Source organism: Cydia strobilella, chromosome 4, assembly GCF_947568885.1.
Source record: "Cydia strobilella chromosome 4, ilCydStro3.1, whole genome shotgun sequence".
In the NCBI taxonomy this organism is placed as follows: Eukaryota; Metazoa; Arthropoda; class Insecta; order Lepidoptera; family Tortricidae; genus Cydia; species Cydia strobilella.
Window position 1 is genome coordinate 18,450,365 of NC_086044.1, and position 19,084 is coordinate 18,469,448.

At 37.2% G+C, this 19,084-nt stretch overlaps 1 protein-coding gene across 1 annotated transcript in view; it reads left to right on the plus strand.

The window, feature by feature from the left end:
- The first annotated feature begins 11,212 nt into the window (after positions 1 to 11,212).
- Positions 11,213 to 19,084, plus strand: part of LOC134740773 (myosin-VIIa) — a 45,095-nt gene continuing 37,223 nt past the window's right edge. The window contains exon 1 of the mRNA XM_063673376.1: positions 11,213 to 11,494. The gene's annotated coding sequence lies outside the window, so the exon portion shown is untranslated. The remainder of the gene's footprint in view (positions 11,495 to 19,084) is intronic.

The following is a 19,084-nucleotide window of genomic DNA, read 5'->3' on the forward strand; positions in this document are numbered from 1 at the left end:
ATGTGTGCGGAGCCGAAGCCAACACGTAGATAGTGACACCACACTTTAATGAAACGTAAAGGGTACACCGAGCCGATGCTGCCCTTGTCCGGCCGTGTCATGGGACGTACGCAGAGGCAGCACCCGGTGTAAAGAGGGAGGGTGTAAGGACTATTGAGAGTTGATGGAATCTAAAATAAAACATATATATTATTATTTATTTATTTAATAAAATACAATAGTATTCTTAAGCCTCGCAAAAGTCAACAATGAGTTTGACTGTGGGTACTATATAGTTAAATAAAAAATACAGACTATAGTGGATGTGCCATTGTTGTGTGGAAGGTGCGAATAGGGAATGCACACGTGCAGCATGCATAGATCCGGTTGGTGCGCTACATTATTATGCAACATACTTCTAGCGGCTTTAGAAATATGCAAGTAGTGCTAGTATAGAAGCTAAAAAAATGCTGATTGTGCGAAGATGAGGGCTGGTTTCGTAGTTTCGAAACATGGGTATACCTACTTGAGTGTGTAATGTGTTTTAGGTAGGTATATAAACGATAGGGTTTGCGAAGGGTTCCTTTTTACCTTTTTGGTACGGAAATTTAATTAGTGGACATTGTTTCTTCTATTAGTTTAGTATCGAAAACTCGTATAGGTATAGGAATGATATGTAGGTGTAGAGGCCTTTTTTTGGGAGCATTGCCCACCATCTACTAGGTTTGTTTGCATTTTAAAATTATTAAAAAAGTCAATCAGTTATACTTAATGATTTTAATTTTAGGGTTTACCTTATGAATATTAACAAGATGCATCGTTGTGTTTATTAATATTATACTTAATTGTCTGCTTACAACCTTTATTTTGTGTCATTTAAATGCAACCTACTTCCCTTAAGGGAAATATAGCTCTACCTACAAGGTTAGGCCCAGGAAAGACAAAGCGAAGTTATAATTTGTAGATGATTGTACATAAATTGTACATTTATGTACTGTCCGACAGTTGACATTGGCCAAGCGGATGTAGGAACTACCTTTTTATGGATATGGCCAAAGTAAGTTAGAGGGTAGAAACAGTTTTTCATAGCGCATAATGACTCTACCTTCGATTTTTTAGCTGTTTTAAAATTAATTGTCTGTTTTTAAGTCACTCCAAACGGAACGGATGTATAAGGTTCATATTTCATATTTTAGGTTTATCTGGATTACCTATATTAGTTTTTAATCAAAATTTAGACATAATTTAATAAATCATTACTCCTGCGCTGAGTAACAAGTAACAAACACCCATTACGAGTAAGTGTGATGAAATAATAATAAAACTGTACCCATTATCTTAATAATGACTAAATTATCCATCGGTATTAAAATTAGACTCGGGTTCAATTTTTTTTGTAACCGTCATAATTTATATTAGTTAAATAAATACAGTTTTTATTGAACATGTTAATTTAGAAAACTTATACTATTAGGAAAAATCTTACCGCTATTTAAAAGGAAATTTATACCTACCAAAACTCTAAGACAATGCATTGATTACCGAAGCGTACAAAAACCCAATCTGAAGCTATTTAAAGATTCTTTACGGTTTAATTAATAAACAACTCGTTCATCGCAAGTGATTTGATGGAATTTCCTAGCTCGGGAATTCTTTCTACGATAAAAAATGCGTATTCTAATGAATTGGGGAAACACGACGCGTGGTTGCGCTTACCAAATCTGATATGTGCGCGATTTTAATCAAATGAATTAATACCTTATGTGTTTTGTTGCTAGGTAACTATTTGTCAATCAAAAATCGAGCACATATCAGCTTTGGAAGCGCAACGACGAATTTACGCTTAAATTTAAACAACTGTGAATTAAGTCCTCCAGTGCCCGGGGCTGGGATCGAACGAACCAGTGTCTTCTGAATTCGTGGCAAATAACCACCACTTTCCCATAAAAAGGGCAAAGGCATTGTATTAAAATTAAAATAAACGAAAACTGTGATTTCACCGTTTTTGAAAAGTTTGGGAGCGAACATTTTTAAAAATAGTGGACTTGAAAATCTTCTAAGAGGGTTGAGAGTTGAGAGGGATTATATACAGATTTATTTTTTCAGTTATTGCTTGAAACTTCGTAGTTTGAAATTTCATGCGTTGTATTAACAAATGATTAACCGTCCCAACTGATATCTTTTGCTGCTGCATAATGTTCTATGCTCATTAAAAATATATAACCACCAACATACAAATCCATGCGTACGAAGTCGCGGGTAACGGCTAGTAACTCATATAATTTCAATCAGAATTCCTTATAGTTTAGTTTAGTTTATTTATCACATTTATACAATTTTCACACAGGTAAAATAAATTAATCAATCAAAGCATGTTCAATGTTTATTTAATGATTTGTATATATTCTTTTACGGAGTAAAGTTCCTTTTCCAACAAAAGGTTCTTCAGTCTGCGTCTAAACGTTTCTTCGTTAGTCTCATTTTTCATGTCATGTGTTTTTGTATGTCGGCCCTATGACTCGTGCGTTTTTTGCTTGCAGTACTGTGCGACGCGGCACTGTCCGGAGTTTACCCGTAGGTACTACGTAGGCACTTGCCTATTACTTCCACTCGTCTATACTGTCCTAGGTTTCTTCGTGTATACATAATTACCTCGAAAAGATACTGAGAGTAGTGGGTCATTATTTGGTGTTCAGAAAACAAGGTTTTGCAGGACTGTCTCTGTTTAAGACCGAGCATGGTCCGCAACGCCCGTTTTTGCATACGTAACACTCTCTCAGCATCAGTTGAGTTGCCCCACAGAATCACACCATAAGTCATAAGCGAGTGGAAATGGGAGAAGTAAGCCTGCCTCAGAGCATCACGGGAAATCAACGGCTTTAGTTTACGTAGTGCGAACACTGCACTACCAAGCCTGTCGCACAACGAGTCCACATGGTGTTTCCAATTTAAAGTAGGGTCTAGCGTGAAACCTAGGAACCTACACTTGTCGCTCATCGGTATTGGGCACTGAATACTCACGCCCGAGACGCACCTGCCAGAGAACAGCATTACGTTTGATTTGTTCATGTTGAGTATCAAACCGTTTGCCGTAAACCACGTCTGCAGCTGGCCGCATATTATATTGATTTTTTGGTTTAATTCATCATACGTGCGTGCCTTAACTACAACTGTCGTATCGTCAGCAAACAGAGTGATTTCTCTTTATTTTATGGTCGATGGTAGGTCGTTTATAAACGCAAGGAAAAGAGTGTTTCCCAATGCTGATCCCTGCGGAATCCCAACTGTCACACTGCCTCTCTCCGACCGCATTCTTCTTCCACCGGTCATTACCTCTACTGTCTGAGTTCGGTTTCCTAAGAAAGATTTTAACAACTCATATCTCCTTCCCTGCAGTCCATAGCATGCTAGCTTTTTACTTTTATATGCAAATTGAATAACGCGTCGTGTCGTGAGTTGTGGCAATGCACACTTGAATGATATTTTGCAATTCGGCGATGTAGATCAAATCCTAATCGAGTATGTAATTAAATATCAATATCATGAATCTAGTATAAAACTGCATGGATTAGGCATGAGTGGTGGGGGGAACTGTCAGAACGGGATAGTCTTATGTATCTTTCAGTAGGAGTAGCAGAGAAAGCGTTATTATTGTTTGTCCTTGTTACACTCACATTTTTTTTGAATTCCCCACCGTAAATTTGTATGGTTTATGGTGGGCTACAAATCTAATATACTCGACTAATCATATTGTCGCATTGCGTATGTTCTGTCCCTCACGGGCGCACGCGGTAGGCCACTTCTATAAGATCCTACCTTCTACATAATATGTTAAATATCTAATGATTGGATATGTTATGATCTGATGATTCATGGCAGTGTTGGCCGAAACGTTAATGCAATTAACCATTAACCAGTACAAATTGAACCGTAAACTGTAACCGTCCGTTACGGGTTACGGTTCAATTTGTACTGGATAATGGTTAATTGCAATATTTGCAATTAACGTTCGGCCAACACTGATTCATGGACAGGTCATTCTTATAAAGTGTTTCAAAAGCTATTGACTTCGATAGTACGTTAGTTAGAAAAAAAAAACACGTTTGTTGTATGGGAGCCCCATTTAAATATTTATATTATTCTGTTTTTAGTATTTGTTGTTATAGCGGCAACAAAAATACATCATATGTGAAAATTTCAGCTGTCTAGCTATCACGGTTCATGAGATACAGCCTGGTGACAGACAGACGGACGGACAGACGGACAGCGGAGTCTCAGTAATAGGGTCCCGTTTTTACCCTTTGGGTACGGAACCCTAAAAACGCTGGCAGCATTTCGCCGCTGGATTGTTTAACTAAAAATATTTAATATATTTAGGACACAAAATAGAGTGAACCTACAGCTGCGTGCTCGGGGCCTAAGGCCGTTTGTAGGCGTCCGGTGTTTTCGCCGGACAATTGTCCAGGTTCGGCGACGATGTCTTGTTTTCTTGGGTGTAGGCTGTCGGTAGCCACATACAAAACTAACATGGTCCGGCTTCCGGACCTCTACAACCGGCCTAATAAGGGAGGGGGTCTGGCGGCATCGCGGCATGCGTGAAAGGCAATCGAATCGGGAATCGTGAATCGGGGTGACTAGGTTCGTTTCCTCGGACCTCGTATTCGAACTGTGCCTACACTAAAAATGCTGTTACAATTTCGACTGAATCACCCAGGTAGCGAGGTCTGTAAGGTCACATACTGTGTATAACAGTTTCTCGCAATTAATGACGATACATACTCGTATTTTCAACCTCATTAATCATTAATCTCTCATCCAAGTGTATCACATGTCCGACATCGGCATCTACTTCCCGCCAGGGGACTAGTTTGCTTACATTTTATTAACTTTGGTAGTTTTTAAATCCACCTTTCAGCACATGCTTCACACAAATTGCGTAGCTATATTGCTTGTCCACTTGATTTGTCATCAAGCGAATATAGTTTACTTTACACACGACGTGTGTTTCCCGGCGGGATTCGATCCCCTCTATCTTAATTCAACCAAAAGGGTTTCCATTAATTTTGGTGAGATCGCTTCTCCTACTGAGTCTTCATGTTTTGCTGTCGTTAGCGACCTCTTTACTAACAACATATACTGTCCGCGCGCGAATTCCGTGATAAGCAGCCAAATTCGATGCACTTAGTGATAAGTGCATCGAATTTGGCTGCTTCTCTCGCAATCCCACTTCAGCTTGCCAAGTTGCTCAAGTTTGTCCCCACTGTCCAGGAACATGTGATTGAAGAATATGGTAATTTAAATTAAAATAACGTTTTATTCGTATCACTCCACCCTATAAACACAAGGTCCCCAAGCGCGTTTGTCTTTCTGTATATTTGTATGTTCGCAATAAACTCAAAAACTACTGAACGGATTTTCATGCGGCTTTCACCTAACAACAGTGATTCTTGAGGAAGGTTTAGGTGTAGGCGTAAATCTTAAGTTTTCGTCTAACCCGTACGAAGCCGGGGCGGGTAGCTATTTTTCTATAAGTGTTAAGTCTCACAAAAATAACATATTAGTAAGTAATACCGTCGGATTTGAACGGTTATCCTTTGGTTGGCAAAAAAAGATTCATTGTCCAGAACCCACCTGATCGAATATTTGGAGCACATCCGTTTATCCGTAATTGAGTTAATAACAATGTTTTATATCATAACAGCTAGGCAGATATGTGTGCATCTTGTTAGAGGAGCTATTTCAAATCCTCTTCTGGCCGAAATATGTATTACGGAACTGGCGTTTTTGCGCGCATTCCTAACTAAATATTGATGCTACGAGTTCACGCCGTGACTATTAAATAGTTGATCCGGGTCGGATCTTGACTATCCTCTTATTTTCTTAAGCTCGTATCTTATCTTAATCTAATGTGCAACTCCAAATACAACTTTACTTCAATCGAATGTAAGTCCACATTTGAGATCAATGGAATATAAAAATAGGACTGTTATCGGACGAGAAGTCGAGTCGGTTTGTTCAAGTAAAAGCTGTGTCTATGTATCTAGCTAGCCTTCAGATGAAATTAATTGATTCTCTTGTAATTGCACGTATAATGCTAGAGTTGTAACATACTATTATGATGTTAGTCATCGTGGCTAATATCATGAGAGAAAGGTAGTTTTTTAAAGTATGTAGGTATAGTAGGTCCTGTTATTTAGCGTGCCTTATCATAAAAATCTGGCTCATGGAAATCGGTTTCTTTTGAGTTTACCTACGTATAGGAACGCAATCTGTTAGATATTATGTTTTATGAAACTGGAAACTTTAACGTTAAATCGATACAAAATTTAACCAAACATCACACATTGCTCTGAGCATATCTCGTCTCTGTTCAGAGTAGAACTTCATTTATTACTTACTTATTTTTTCAGAAAATGTCACTTGTCTTTCGTCTTCCATCCGACAAAGTGTAATCTACCTACATAAAACCGGTCAAGTGCGAGTCGGACTCGCGCACGATGGGTGCCGTACCATCACGCAAAAAACGGCAAAAAAATCACGTTTGTTGTATGGGAGCCCCACTTAAATATTTATTTTATTCTGTTTTTAGTATTTGTTGTTATAGCGGCAACAGAAATCTAAAAACTGAAAATGAAGATGTATAAAAATACGATCAAATGTATTTATATATGGATAAATGTTTTTTATTTGCAATATTTGCATTAATTATTTTTATATTATTTTGACCTATGTTCTTTCACTGATATGCGTTAAAATTGTAAAATAACAAACGGAACCGTCAACGCCATCTATACGAGTGTAGGCCAAAGGTAGTGGCGTCATCTGATCGAGAATCAATATTTCTTGATTTTCGAGGCACGTTTTTTCCTTAGACTGTGTCCATCTATTACGGAGTTATATCTATCTTTGGTAGCAGTAGCACTTACTTTGGTAATGTACATGTATTGTTTATGTTTCCGATTCAGGCCACAAGATGGCAGACCCTCCAACGCGCTCGGTCCCACAAAATGTTGACGGGTCATGTGCCAAACACCCTGTATGAGTACTTTAACTTGGCGTGTTGCTCTAACTTTAATGATCACCTTACCCTCACCACAATTGGCACAAAAAGACAAACAGCACTTAATTCCGCTACCTACATTGTTACTTATGAGTAGTATAATTTATGATCGCAGTATGTTTAATGGCTGTCATTTAAGATGCATAAAAACTACATTTTTCTTGCGATACCATTCAAAGTGCCGCTCTACATTGCTTAGGTACTAGCCGGAACTTAAAATATCTACTAGGTACTACTCTGTATGTCTTGTTATGTGTTGTATAGTGTATACTTGTGGTGACTAGGCTTATTTAATATAATGCCTATTTAGATTCCCGCCTGAAATATTCGAGTTTTCATTATATATAAAAAAAACGCAAAATTGAAAAGAGGACTTGACTATCTTTAAGAAGGTGTTTTTGGTGTTTGACAATCCTTTTGTGAATTCTTATTATTAAGTTTGACATATCTATAATAATTCAATGTTTTTAAGAATAATAATAACTGCATCAATAAATTGCTCTGATATTTAGATTAAGGTAATATTTAAAACTTGACAATTTAAAAGTGCTTGTTGCTAGGCCTATTTGAATAAAGATTATATTGACTTTGACTTTCACTTTGAAGATTTAATAAAATAATTCGATTTTTTCCCTAGTTACAACTACCAAAGCGTCCCATTCGATGCAGACAAAGTGCGTAAAACACCAGTTATATCAGTTATAACTTTCTTTTTTTTGTTTAGAGTAAGCATAATTTCTCCGTCTTTGGTAGTTCGAAGTGATCGTCTTGGTTTATAGAGCGTTTTCACATGGCCCGATCCGATATCGGATGTCTCTGCTATAAATGCCCTAATATGGTATCAAGTCCTTTTATTTTTGCATTACCTAGCGCTTTCTTTTGAATTATGAATATGTATAAAAAAATATAAAATGCTCTTTTTAGGGTTCCGTACCTCAAAAGGAGAAAAACGGAACCCTTATGGATCACTCGTGCGTCTGTCTGTCTGTCCGTCTGTCATAGCCTATTTTTTCGGAAACTACTAGATCAATTAAGTTGAAATTTAGTACACATATGTAAGTTTGTGACCCAAAGACGGACATATGTAACGTAAACAAATGAATTTTAAAGTTTTTAAACATGGGGACCACTTTTGGGGGCTAAATAAAAAAATTAAAAAATAAAGTTGTTCCATATCGAATGAAACAGCTCATTGTGAGAATCTGGAAGTATATATTTTTTGGAATTTTAAATTAAATAGTTTAGAAAATATAAAAAAAATGAACACAAATGGGTCTAAAATAAAAAAATACACAAAATAGTTTTTTACCTATAGATAACAGGAAAACCTATTAGAAATGTGCAGTCAAGCGTGAGTCGGACTTAATTACTTAGTTTTTGATCCGACGCCTACGGGGTTTTCACTCACGTTTTACATTAAAAAATTATGTCGGGCAGACGAAACGGAGCATTTCCACTCGGGTGAAGGAACACGTAGCTGATGTCAAGCACCGTCGACCTAGGTCTGCAGTCTGTGAGCATGTCATGGATAAAGCCAATCACTCAATCAAGTTTGATAAGCCTCTGGTTCTTGCCAAGGAGAAGCGTTACATACCCAGAATGCTGCGCGAGGCCATTGAGATTAAGAAATATCCAAACTTTAATAGGGAAGATGGCTTTTCTCTACCACCAGCTTGGGATCCTGTAGTCCATCTGATAAAGGAGCAAGCGAGACATAGACTGTGAGACCTTAGTGTTGGATGATGCTGGACATTCTGATGTTTTGAAAAGATGTGTCCCGCCGAGTTTGTTGCCGGTCCCATATTGGGATACCCTCCTACAATTTAGGAGGGAATTAAATCTTCTCGGGTCCGTGGTGTAGGGTTGGAGCCGGCGTAGTTTTTATCGCGTATATATATATATCTTTACTTGAAAATAATTGTAGTGTATAACTAGCCTTATGAACCGATTTTGCATGTACAACCAGCCTTAAAGTTTGTAGTCTATGATTGTTCATTATTTTAGTATGTGGGTATTTTTGCACTTTGTAATTTTTCCTCAGTCACCCGTTGACCACGAACGCTGTAAAGGGTTCGAAACGTCGGGATGTATTATAAATTCAATATACGCGATATAATCCGTTTTCATAGTTTTATTTAAAAAAAAATCATTGTTAAAAATTGTGTAGTGTACGGAATACTCGCACTTAGCCGCTTTTTTTACCAATTTTTTGCTTCTTTGTAGTCGTATCCGACATCCGATATCGGATCGGACAATGTGCAAACGCTCTTAGGTATGCAATATATCATATTACTATTCAGACGTCTGCCCATTTCAATCAATCTCATTTAAATAATTGAATATTGTTTTGAATGCCGTAATTAAAATTCTTCAACTGTATAAATATTTGAAGTATCAAATTTCTCATATTATGAATTTATTATACAAGAATATTAACGGATATTTCACGGTGGGTTTTCCAGTCATTGTACGAATTCGTACGCCGCCAAGGTCGCCGTCGTTGCCGCCAACGCCACCACCTGAGCTGGTGGCGGCTGTAATATGGTTGCCGCCGGCGGAAGGCGGAACGTCCTGGCCTTCCGCTGCTGCCGAGGCACCCCGGAGTACTCGATCACCCGGCGCCTCCGCTGCCACCAAGGCATCCGAGGCGCCCGTTAACACCCGTCCCGGTAGGTAACCCGGCTCCTCGGCAGGAGCGGAGGCGTTAGGTTGCATAAAATATATCTTTATAATATTTAGCTTAGTTTAAAGTAGGTATTTAGGATTGCTAATATATAATTTAGTTTTAAAAGTATTTTATTGTTGTATTATAAATATAAATTAAGCACATCAATAGTATTATTTATTGACCTTTGTTGAATTCGTTAAGCACTCAACTTTTTTGAAACTTAGATAAATAAGTGACCGCTTCTGGGGTGCATTTGAAAACGACCTGTAGCATGCTCGCTCAAGCGTCGCTGCACCCGATAGTAGTTTACAAGTGTCCTTTTGCGCACCTTTGGTGTGGGGGTATAACTTATTTCGTAGTCTGCTCCCTAGCCTAGTACAAAGCTGTCAACGCCATACGGGGACCAACATTTGAGCTTCTTGTTCCAATTAAAAAAGTTTTGCTATTATTTAATTAATACTTATAGCGTACCCTCCCCGCTGCGCACGGGTAGTTCAACTAATTTACACAAAACCTTTACAAATTATACATATAAACCTTCCTCTTGAATCACTTTATCTAGCACGATTTTTCTTAGACTACAAGTTTTTACAATGATATAACTCTTTGATAAACATTATAAAGTGTATCCGGCTGGAAGGACCAAGTCAATGAACAGTCAAGGTCTAGAACTCTAGAGGTCGATGTGACCAATTTGGCGAAATTATGTTTACGCGACCTTGCTTATTATTATGACAATATGCTGGTGTAGGAATATTTAGTGAGCTTTAGCGAAGGTCTCCGTTTCAGCTTGGACAATAATGCTTTCGTATGTCTGGATGTTCTTGTTTACAGGTCGCATTTCTCAACCGATTCTCGATTTTGTAGATTCAGTTTTCGATTTTTTTTGAAAATGGCGGATCCGTGATAGGAGTTCGCGAAGTTTACAGCACACATAGACGGGCCGGAAAAGCCGCGAAAAAGCCTTCACCAAAAAGGTGGTAAATATATCAAACGATTTTCTGTTCATAGCTCCAAACTCGTTACCCACTACCACCTTGTTGATCATTGATCAAGTTAAAGGCTTTTGAAGTACTAGAGGCGCCACCTGTGTTAACACACCGGCATCAATTTAACAACGATCTAACTCTACTGAGTTAACTAACAGGTGAGGCGAGCTACCTGCTGAGGCAAGACAACGAATCCCATTAAATGATTCATGAATTTGATTAGAGAATACCTACAATAAACAAAAATTATGTGTAACGGGCATAATGAAATAGTTAAATTAAAGTTAATTAAAAGTTAACACCGATTTAACGATGTCGATGTAGCCTCCTAAAGAGTTAAATAGTTGTATGATGTAACGCTAGATGGCAGTAAAGAGCGTCGGTAATGCAGTTTAAGGCTTTGACGGTGACTTCCTTACAGAAAACTACATTTTTTGATCTGAAAATAGCTGTTTGAAAATTTAATTAGTAGTATAATGTTAAACTAGGGTGAGTATTTTTATGTTCTTGAAGAGTATCGCTCTGGAGAGTGTTATGAGTTGTGTGTATATCAAATATGGCGGCAGGCTCGGTCGGTAAAGCAGTCGCCCCGGTCCGGTGGGTGCTGCGACACGCAAGCTCCACAGGTAGGTTAAGATTCACGGTCTGCCGCATTTGGCTGGGCCGAGCGCTCCCGAAGCGGCCCGTGCGCGACATGCGAAGGATCTGTGACGTGCAGTGCCAGTGACAAAGTGCCCGTGACCCTAGTGTGTGACATGCCTCGCAGCCCCTAGCCCGCCACCCTCACGGATCTTAACGGTAAATACCTACGTGACACTGTGACCTATCTGTGTGTGTGATCAGGTGACTGAAGCTGTACGCGATTATCTAACGGTACCATTGGGTCTGATTGATTTGAATTTCATAGTCAAACGCGCATAGCGCTCCACTTTTGAGATGATCGCGAGATTTATGTTCCACGTCGCAGTGCCCTTGTTTACTCAGTCTTAACACCTAGACTTTACTAACGTTTACTTCGCGTGACTGACACTAGTCAGCTAATAATTAACGTTTACTTAGTAAAATACGAAGAAAGCAGCTAAATTTATCACGCTAAATCATTTGTTAGTTAAAATTTTATGGAATTAGGCGCCAGTTTACCGTTGCGGAAGAAAGTTAAGTGACGGCAAATATGTTAAATTCTTTACGTTCTTAATTGCTAACTGGTAAAAGAATCTTATTGGAATTGTTATTTTTTTTTATTCCAATGTACGGCTTCTCGTCTGACTGATAACCGGTTGAAAAAAAAACTCGCTTTCTGGTCTTTATTTAAATATTAATATAGGCATAAATTGAGTTTTCATATGTCTTGATATGAATTTGTATATGAAAGGCAGGTACATGCAGAGAAGCTTAAGTTTTGGTCGATCTCGTTGTCAACAATGGGAGTCGGTTCCCATGGAAAGTAGTAAACACATGGTCTCCACGGACTATTGTTGTATTGGAGGAAAATGCGGTGTTTGCACTTCGCGCCGCGGTACGTCGCGTAGACCGCGGTATACTAGGTAGGTATAGGTACTAGGTATAGGTATGTGCGAACGCCGAATGTTTCGATATTATCGATGACTCTAACCAGTCTAACTCGACTATTTGCTTCTTTGTTAAGTAGGTATTAAACCTTGTAGAATATTCTATTATGTTCATTTTATTCTATCTCCAAAATTATAGGTACATTTGTTTTCTACATTGGTTTATGGTTATTAGATCCTATAATAGGTACCTACTCATTCTTGTAGGTTTGTTAGTTTTAAATACATACGAAATCATATTTTTTACTGGGTATAATTATATAGGGTATAGTTCCATAAATTTTTTCGTATAAAAAATTAGGTAGGTCTTTTAGTGAGAACGATTGTTTATGACAACTTGGCACATTAATTTATAATTACAAAACCCTAATATTTAATGATTTACCTACAATTTTTTTTTATTATCATCCAACATCCAACATGTTTTATCTTATTAAATATTATCTCAGAAATAATTTACTCATATTTATTTCAGCTATTTCTATATTATTGAAGTCCAAGACGTCGTTGAAGTCTTTTGTATAGACAATTATGCTATAAAACAATTTGACATAGGCTCTTTATTGGAAACTAAAAACTAAGTGATCACTTATAAATGATGACATAGCTTGAAAAACTGGTACTCTGACCTCTGACTCCTCTGTATATTGTATTGATGAAAACAAAAAAAAAGGAGATCCTAAAAATAAAGTTATGAATCAATCGTGATAATTAAAGGGGACAGGAATTTAGTGACTTATTGGTCCAACTAAAGTTTATGATCTAATCTTAAAAACATTTAAAAAAACTGGTAAGCAAAACAACGCCACATTGTTTCTAAGAAAAATTGGCTTCTGTATTATAAAAATGGGTACTTACATTTTTTTTATTTACACATCATACACACATGTATACCTACAACAAATTATTTGTATTTGTATTTTATTTTTAACACGTTATTGATTACACGTCATACTCGTACTCTGCACAGTAATTAGGCTCACGTATCTCCTGTGGACCCAAAGTGAATTAATTAATTTTATGATTGAATACCTACTTGGCCGCATAAAGCGATTACACTTTACTGGTAAATTATCCTGTGTGATAAAACCATTACTTGTATGCTCACAAGCATTGCCCATACTCGTAGGTTAAGTTGTTTTAAAATCTATGACCTCTTTAGCAAATTTCACATCAGGAAACTGTTGAAAGATTTGAAATACCTATCTGTCGAGATCCGTCCGTGCGTGGTGTAGACGATGACAAGCTGCGTGGCTTGCGAGCATGGACGCGGATGACTGACATAATCACCACTTCTGTCTGCGCCGGACATTCCCATTCAAAATACTTAGGTTGAGTGTGCAATTTAATTACCAAGCTCGTATTATTTGCAGTAATAGTTGCTAAAAATTAAACCGACGAAAACGGATCAGTTCGGCAGACAAGTAGGTACATGGGTTTAACTTTGGGGCATAGCCTATCCGACAGTTATGCGTGGTTTTCCATAAAAAAACATATCTACGTACATGAGAACCTCATTTTTCTTTCGTCGATTAATAAATGTGATGTTATTGATTAAGAAGGTATAGGTACCTTCTAATACCTGTCTAAATATATATATATATATATATATATATAAGCGCAATTAGTGATCATAACTAAAATGTTTAGATGTTTCTGCTTTCTTATCGTTAACTCAGTCTTAAGCATGATAAAGTGAAAGTTTTACAACAAAACAAAAGATGCAAACTAAATGCTGGGTCGAATGCCAGTGCCACGGCATTGTTTACGTCGCGTCGCTCTAAAAAGCATCATCTGCCTATCTATTACCATTCTATTATCGTGACAATTGTTAGGAAGATAATCCAACAAGCTATAGTTCCGTAGTAAAGTTTTAATTATAGATAGTCTGTCAACTTATAAAATATCGCTATGAGAGAAGACGATGCAATATTATTATGTTCTTAATTAGGTATAGGGATTTCGTTTTAAGTACTTGCCATGTTTTTTTTTGTGGTTGTAGAACTTGTAGATTTTTAAGTAGAATGCATCACTTACGATTACCTTCATAAAAGAAAAAGGTACAAAAAATCACACAGACGTAAAAATACATTGTTTAATTCATGTGCTATCGATCACTGACCATCTCAATTTCACACAGGAATGTACTTAATTCCTAGCGTGTAACTTTTTTGCCACAAGTTCGGTCCGTCCCGCCATTAACATTTGAGCGGCGTTTTAAAGGGCACAGGAAACACTTGCGTTCGGAATATGTCCTAAAAACGTAGCGAAACCAAGGCCGTGGCTTGAATTACAATTCATGAGCACTTTCACTGAGGGTCGCGGCGTATGCTAGGTCATGATATTAATGCTGTTGGTTTTGACCGGAACCACCTGCCGCACGCATAGACCCTGTGGTGTTAAGGTGTGTGCAGGGCTCGGAACCGGTATTTTTTTAAAACCCCGAAATAGTCGAATATTTTGATTTTTTTTATGCTCATTACGTAGGACTGAATCATGTATTTAGGAAACAATTTTGCATTATTAAAACGTCCCATTAAAAATGAAATTATAAACAAAAGAACGAAAAAGAACGTAATAATACCGGTATTTTTGTATGGAGCAAATACCGGTTTCCGACCCCTGGGTGTGGGGCTTATTTGTCAGCTGCCAAATAGGAAGTATGAAGATGTCTTCCCAAAGTTTATATTTTCACCACATCATACGTTGGCGTAGCTTGTATTTCCCCCACCACCAACTTCGCACATAGCCAATAGGTACGTCAAGTTATTTAAATGAAACGTGAATAAATTAGGTACCTACTAATTATATATATTACCTACATCGAGAGTGTAAGTAATGAATAGGATGAAAAACTGCGAAAATGCGACTTTTGATCTTAAAATCTGCTTTAGCCTGGTAAATATACTTAGGTTCTCAAATACATATCAAGTAACAAATCATCTATAAGAACTGATTGAAGCGTTGACTCTTGTAACAATCAAGTCTCTTATTTATCTAAGTTTCGCAGTAAGCGTTGTAAGACGATAATTATTTACCCTAACAAGTGTGATGTATTGCACAGAAACATATGTAGGTACCTATGTACGCCACTAGTTGTAATGAAGAGGTAGTCACGTCGCGAAGGTCGCACTTTCTAAAATTTCTAGTCCCCCAATAGAAACTTCTGAAAGGTGCAATAAATTCGTTGTTGCTTGCAATTATATGCAGCTATTACGTGTGATAAGTTTGACACTTCCACTGCCAGGCATATTCGTGCCCAAGAGACCCCTTATTTATCTTCCTGGGTCTCAAAGCCCCTTTTAAAGACCTTTTCCCAAAATTTAATATAAACGATTATTAAATAAGTCAAGGCAATAAAATAATAATAATAAAATATTCTTCCTAATTCAAAAACAAAACTAAAGTTTCTGGGACTTAAGTAGGAGCTAGGCTATACTTGTAAAATAAGGCTCTAGTTTTGAGTCCTAATATCCTGTAGGCCGAGTACATGATTGACGCGACAGTATCTCGCCGCGAGATAGACTACCCGTCTTTTACTAACTGTATTAATTAAAGGGGGACGGGTAGTCTATGTCGCGGCGAGATACTCTCGCGCCAATCATGTGCTAGCCCGGCTGGATCCAGGAGATTTGTTCTCCCGGTTAAACAGAGAACAAAGGGGAAGCTAATTTTACCAAGAATAAAACCTATAGGTAGATCGAATTGTCAATTAGGTACTTAGGTATATAACACTTGTAAATACCGTATCTCCAAATCCCTACTAATATTATAAATCCATACTAATATTATAAATGCGAAAGTGTGTCTGTCTGTTACCTCTTCACGCTTAAACGCTAAACCGATTTAGTTGAAATTTGGTATAGAGATAGTTTGAGTCCCGGGGAAGGACATAGGGTAGTTTTTATCCCAGAAGTCATCCTTTAAAAGCAGATTGGATAAAAAATAAGCTACCCAAATTACTTAATTCACGCAGACGAAGTCGCGGGCAAAAGCTAGTATTTAATATAACTAACTAATTGTAGTAACTACATGTTAAAGCATTTTTTTAAGTTGTAAAACCAACTACCTCCTATATAAATAAGTACCAACTAATCTACTTACTGCTCTGCTAATATTCTTACAGTGGGGTCAACGCAAGAAGCCTTATCAACGATGTAGGTACGAGTATGCATCGATTTGTTATGTTCTCGTGTATTGTAACGATTACATAATACATTTTCTGTATGTAGGGACGTAATAGGTACCTACTTATTACTATAGTAGTGTAATTCATGAGGAATCTTAAGTCAAAGCACTAAACACTAAACAGAGACGAGTGGAAAAAGAGGGGAAGGCCTTTGCCCAGCAGTGGGACACAGTGGGCTCTGAATAATAATAATAATTGTCAAAGTCGAAAATAGCTAATGGCAGGAACAGCTACGAAAATTGTACTCCAAATCTGCTAATAACCGTAAAAGTCACAAAAAGATGTAGGTACTTTGTTGCAAATAAAGTCCATTTACTTACCTAATAAGAAAATAAATTGTATATGCCAATGAATATACAATTCTGAGCAAATACTCAGATTATGAATCAGGCCAGGTCAGGGTACTCTACATTACTTATTATTTTTTCTTCGGCCGGGGGGTCATTATTATACGCAGAGACATTTATCTATTATACGTCAAAAAGTGGAATAAATCCGTGATCTTCTCAAATTGAACACAATACCTACAGTTCACAGCGGGCGAAGGAAGAATGGAAGAGATTAGAATGGTATTGACATCATTTCTCGCAGGTACAATTATTCACAATCACAGATAAGGTAGTAGGTAGTCTTTAAGTAATTAAATCGATTTAGTTATTTCTCAGATAAATTTACATAATTGGTATTGTTCACGAGGACGGGTCGGACGGGGGACTTAATAGCGTAATTTTTTTTTATACTACGTCGGTGGCAAACAAGCATACGGCCCGCCTGATGTTAAGCAGTCAGTAATCAGTAATTTATTGCTTTCATAGGTACAATAAGGTCTTACATTAAAATGGTGATCTAGCTATGAACCCTGTAGGGCACTGCAAATTGAGCACGTAACTTAATACTATAATATTACATAATATATCCCATATATATAAATTTAACATCATGAGAGGGGGGAGGCCTTTGCCCAGCATTGGGACACAATAGGCTCACAGTCTCCGTAGCCTATGTACGCCTGCAACTCCAGAGGAGTAAATTAAGTTTTAAATTTACATACCTCAGAAGTTTTGAGGACGGCGTTGTCCCCGTGATCTCGGAGAAAGAGTCACACTCAGACCGTTGACGTAGGTCGTTTGAGTAAAAATCGTGAAAGTTTAAATCAATGTTTTACTATTTGTCTGTCACCATAGATTGCAAAGAAAATTTTATTTAGTAATTAATTGTTATAGGCAATTTGAAATCCTAGGATAAGCTGTAGGTAATAACGATTAGGTGTGTTCAGTAAGCAACCATCAGGAAGTGGAGGCACTCGCGACGTGATAGAATGATGCTGTTTCTGCACTTGCTACGAATTACGCACTAGTCAAACTATTTATCATATCATACAAATGCATGCTTTACAAATGCGTTACTATGAAGACAAAATCGCGCGGCCTCACTTAAAATTAAATTAGGCATAGGAACACGTTATGGGATAGCTAATATCTACCTATGGGATCTTCATGTGTGACATTTGCGGTAGCATTTATACCGACAGTAAAACTTTTCCTAACTTTTTTACCGTTACTTCCAAAAAAATAAGTCGTGTAACAGCTGACTCGCTCGTAATAAAATAATCGATCGACGTTGAGGCGTGCGCGTGTCGCTGCCGTGCGCAAACGCAGGGGTCAATCTTTGTTCAAATATGTACCTGTATAGTTAACGCTATCTCTACTGAGCTCGTTCACTTACCTGTACTAACAATGGCATTCTGTTAAACAAAGCCATTATTTCTTTTGTGTGAGCGCGTGGCCTTTGTGATTGGGCGCGTGGCCATTGTGTGTGAGCCTCAGGCACAAAGGCCAGCACGCGCTCACACAAAAGAAATAATGGCTTTTGTTTAACAGAATGCCATTGTTAGTATAAGTGAACGAGCTCAGTAGAGATAGCGTTAACTATACCTACCTACCAATAATGGTTGGGTAATGGTAAGGTGTGTGTATAATCAATTAATCATAAACGTCAAAAATATAAATACGCTTCATTTTAAACATTGCTTCATTTTGTACTTTTGACATGAAATCATTATTTATTATTAATAACAATATTGACATCCTTTTAATTCTAAGCAATTTTATTTTATTTTAAATTTTATTTATTTATTAATAAATTCATTATTTTAATTAATTTTAACTTTATTATAAATGGTGATCTCATTGTCAAAGGTATTGTGTCGATTATTTATATAATGTTATGATTAATTTTAATGTACTTACTAACATGTAGCTATAATTATATGATGATACTAACAATGTTTTATGGAATTTTTAGTTTTCCGAAATAAAGATATTTTATTTTAAACTTGATGGTCACATAACATTTACATTGAATTTTCTGATGAACTTTTTAACTTATAGAAATTGAAGACTTATTTACGCATAGATTTATTAGGACCTCCTTATTTTTGGAAGTCGTTTTAAAATGTAGCCTATGTCATAGTCACCAGACCATAAAAAGGAAACCTAATTCATTAAAACCAGATCTGATTCACTTTACTATGAAGAAACATACGTAGATAGAATTCAAACTTCCAGGGGCGAGTAAAAATAAAGCCAATGCAGTTTGTGTTAAATTTTAAGTTCCTCTAGGGTTTTTTTG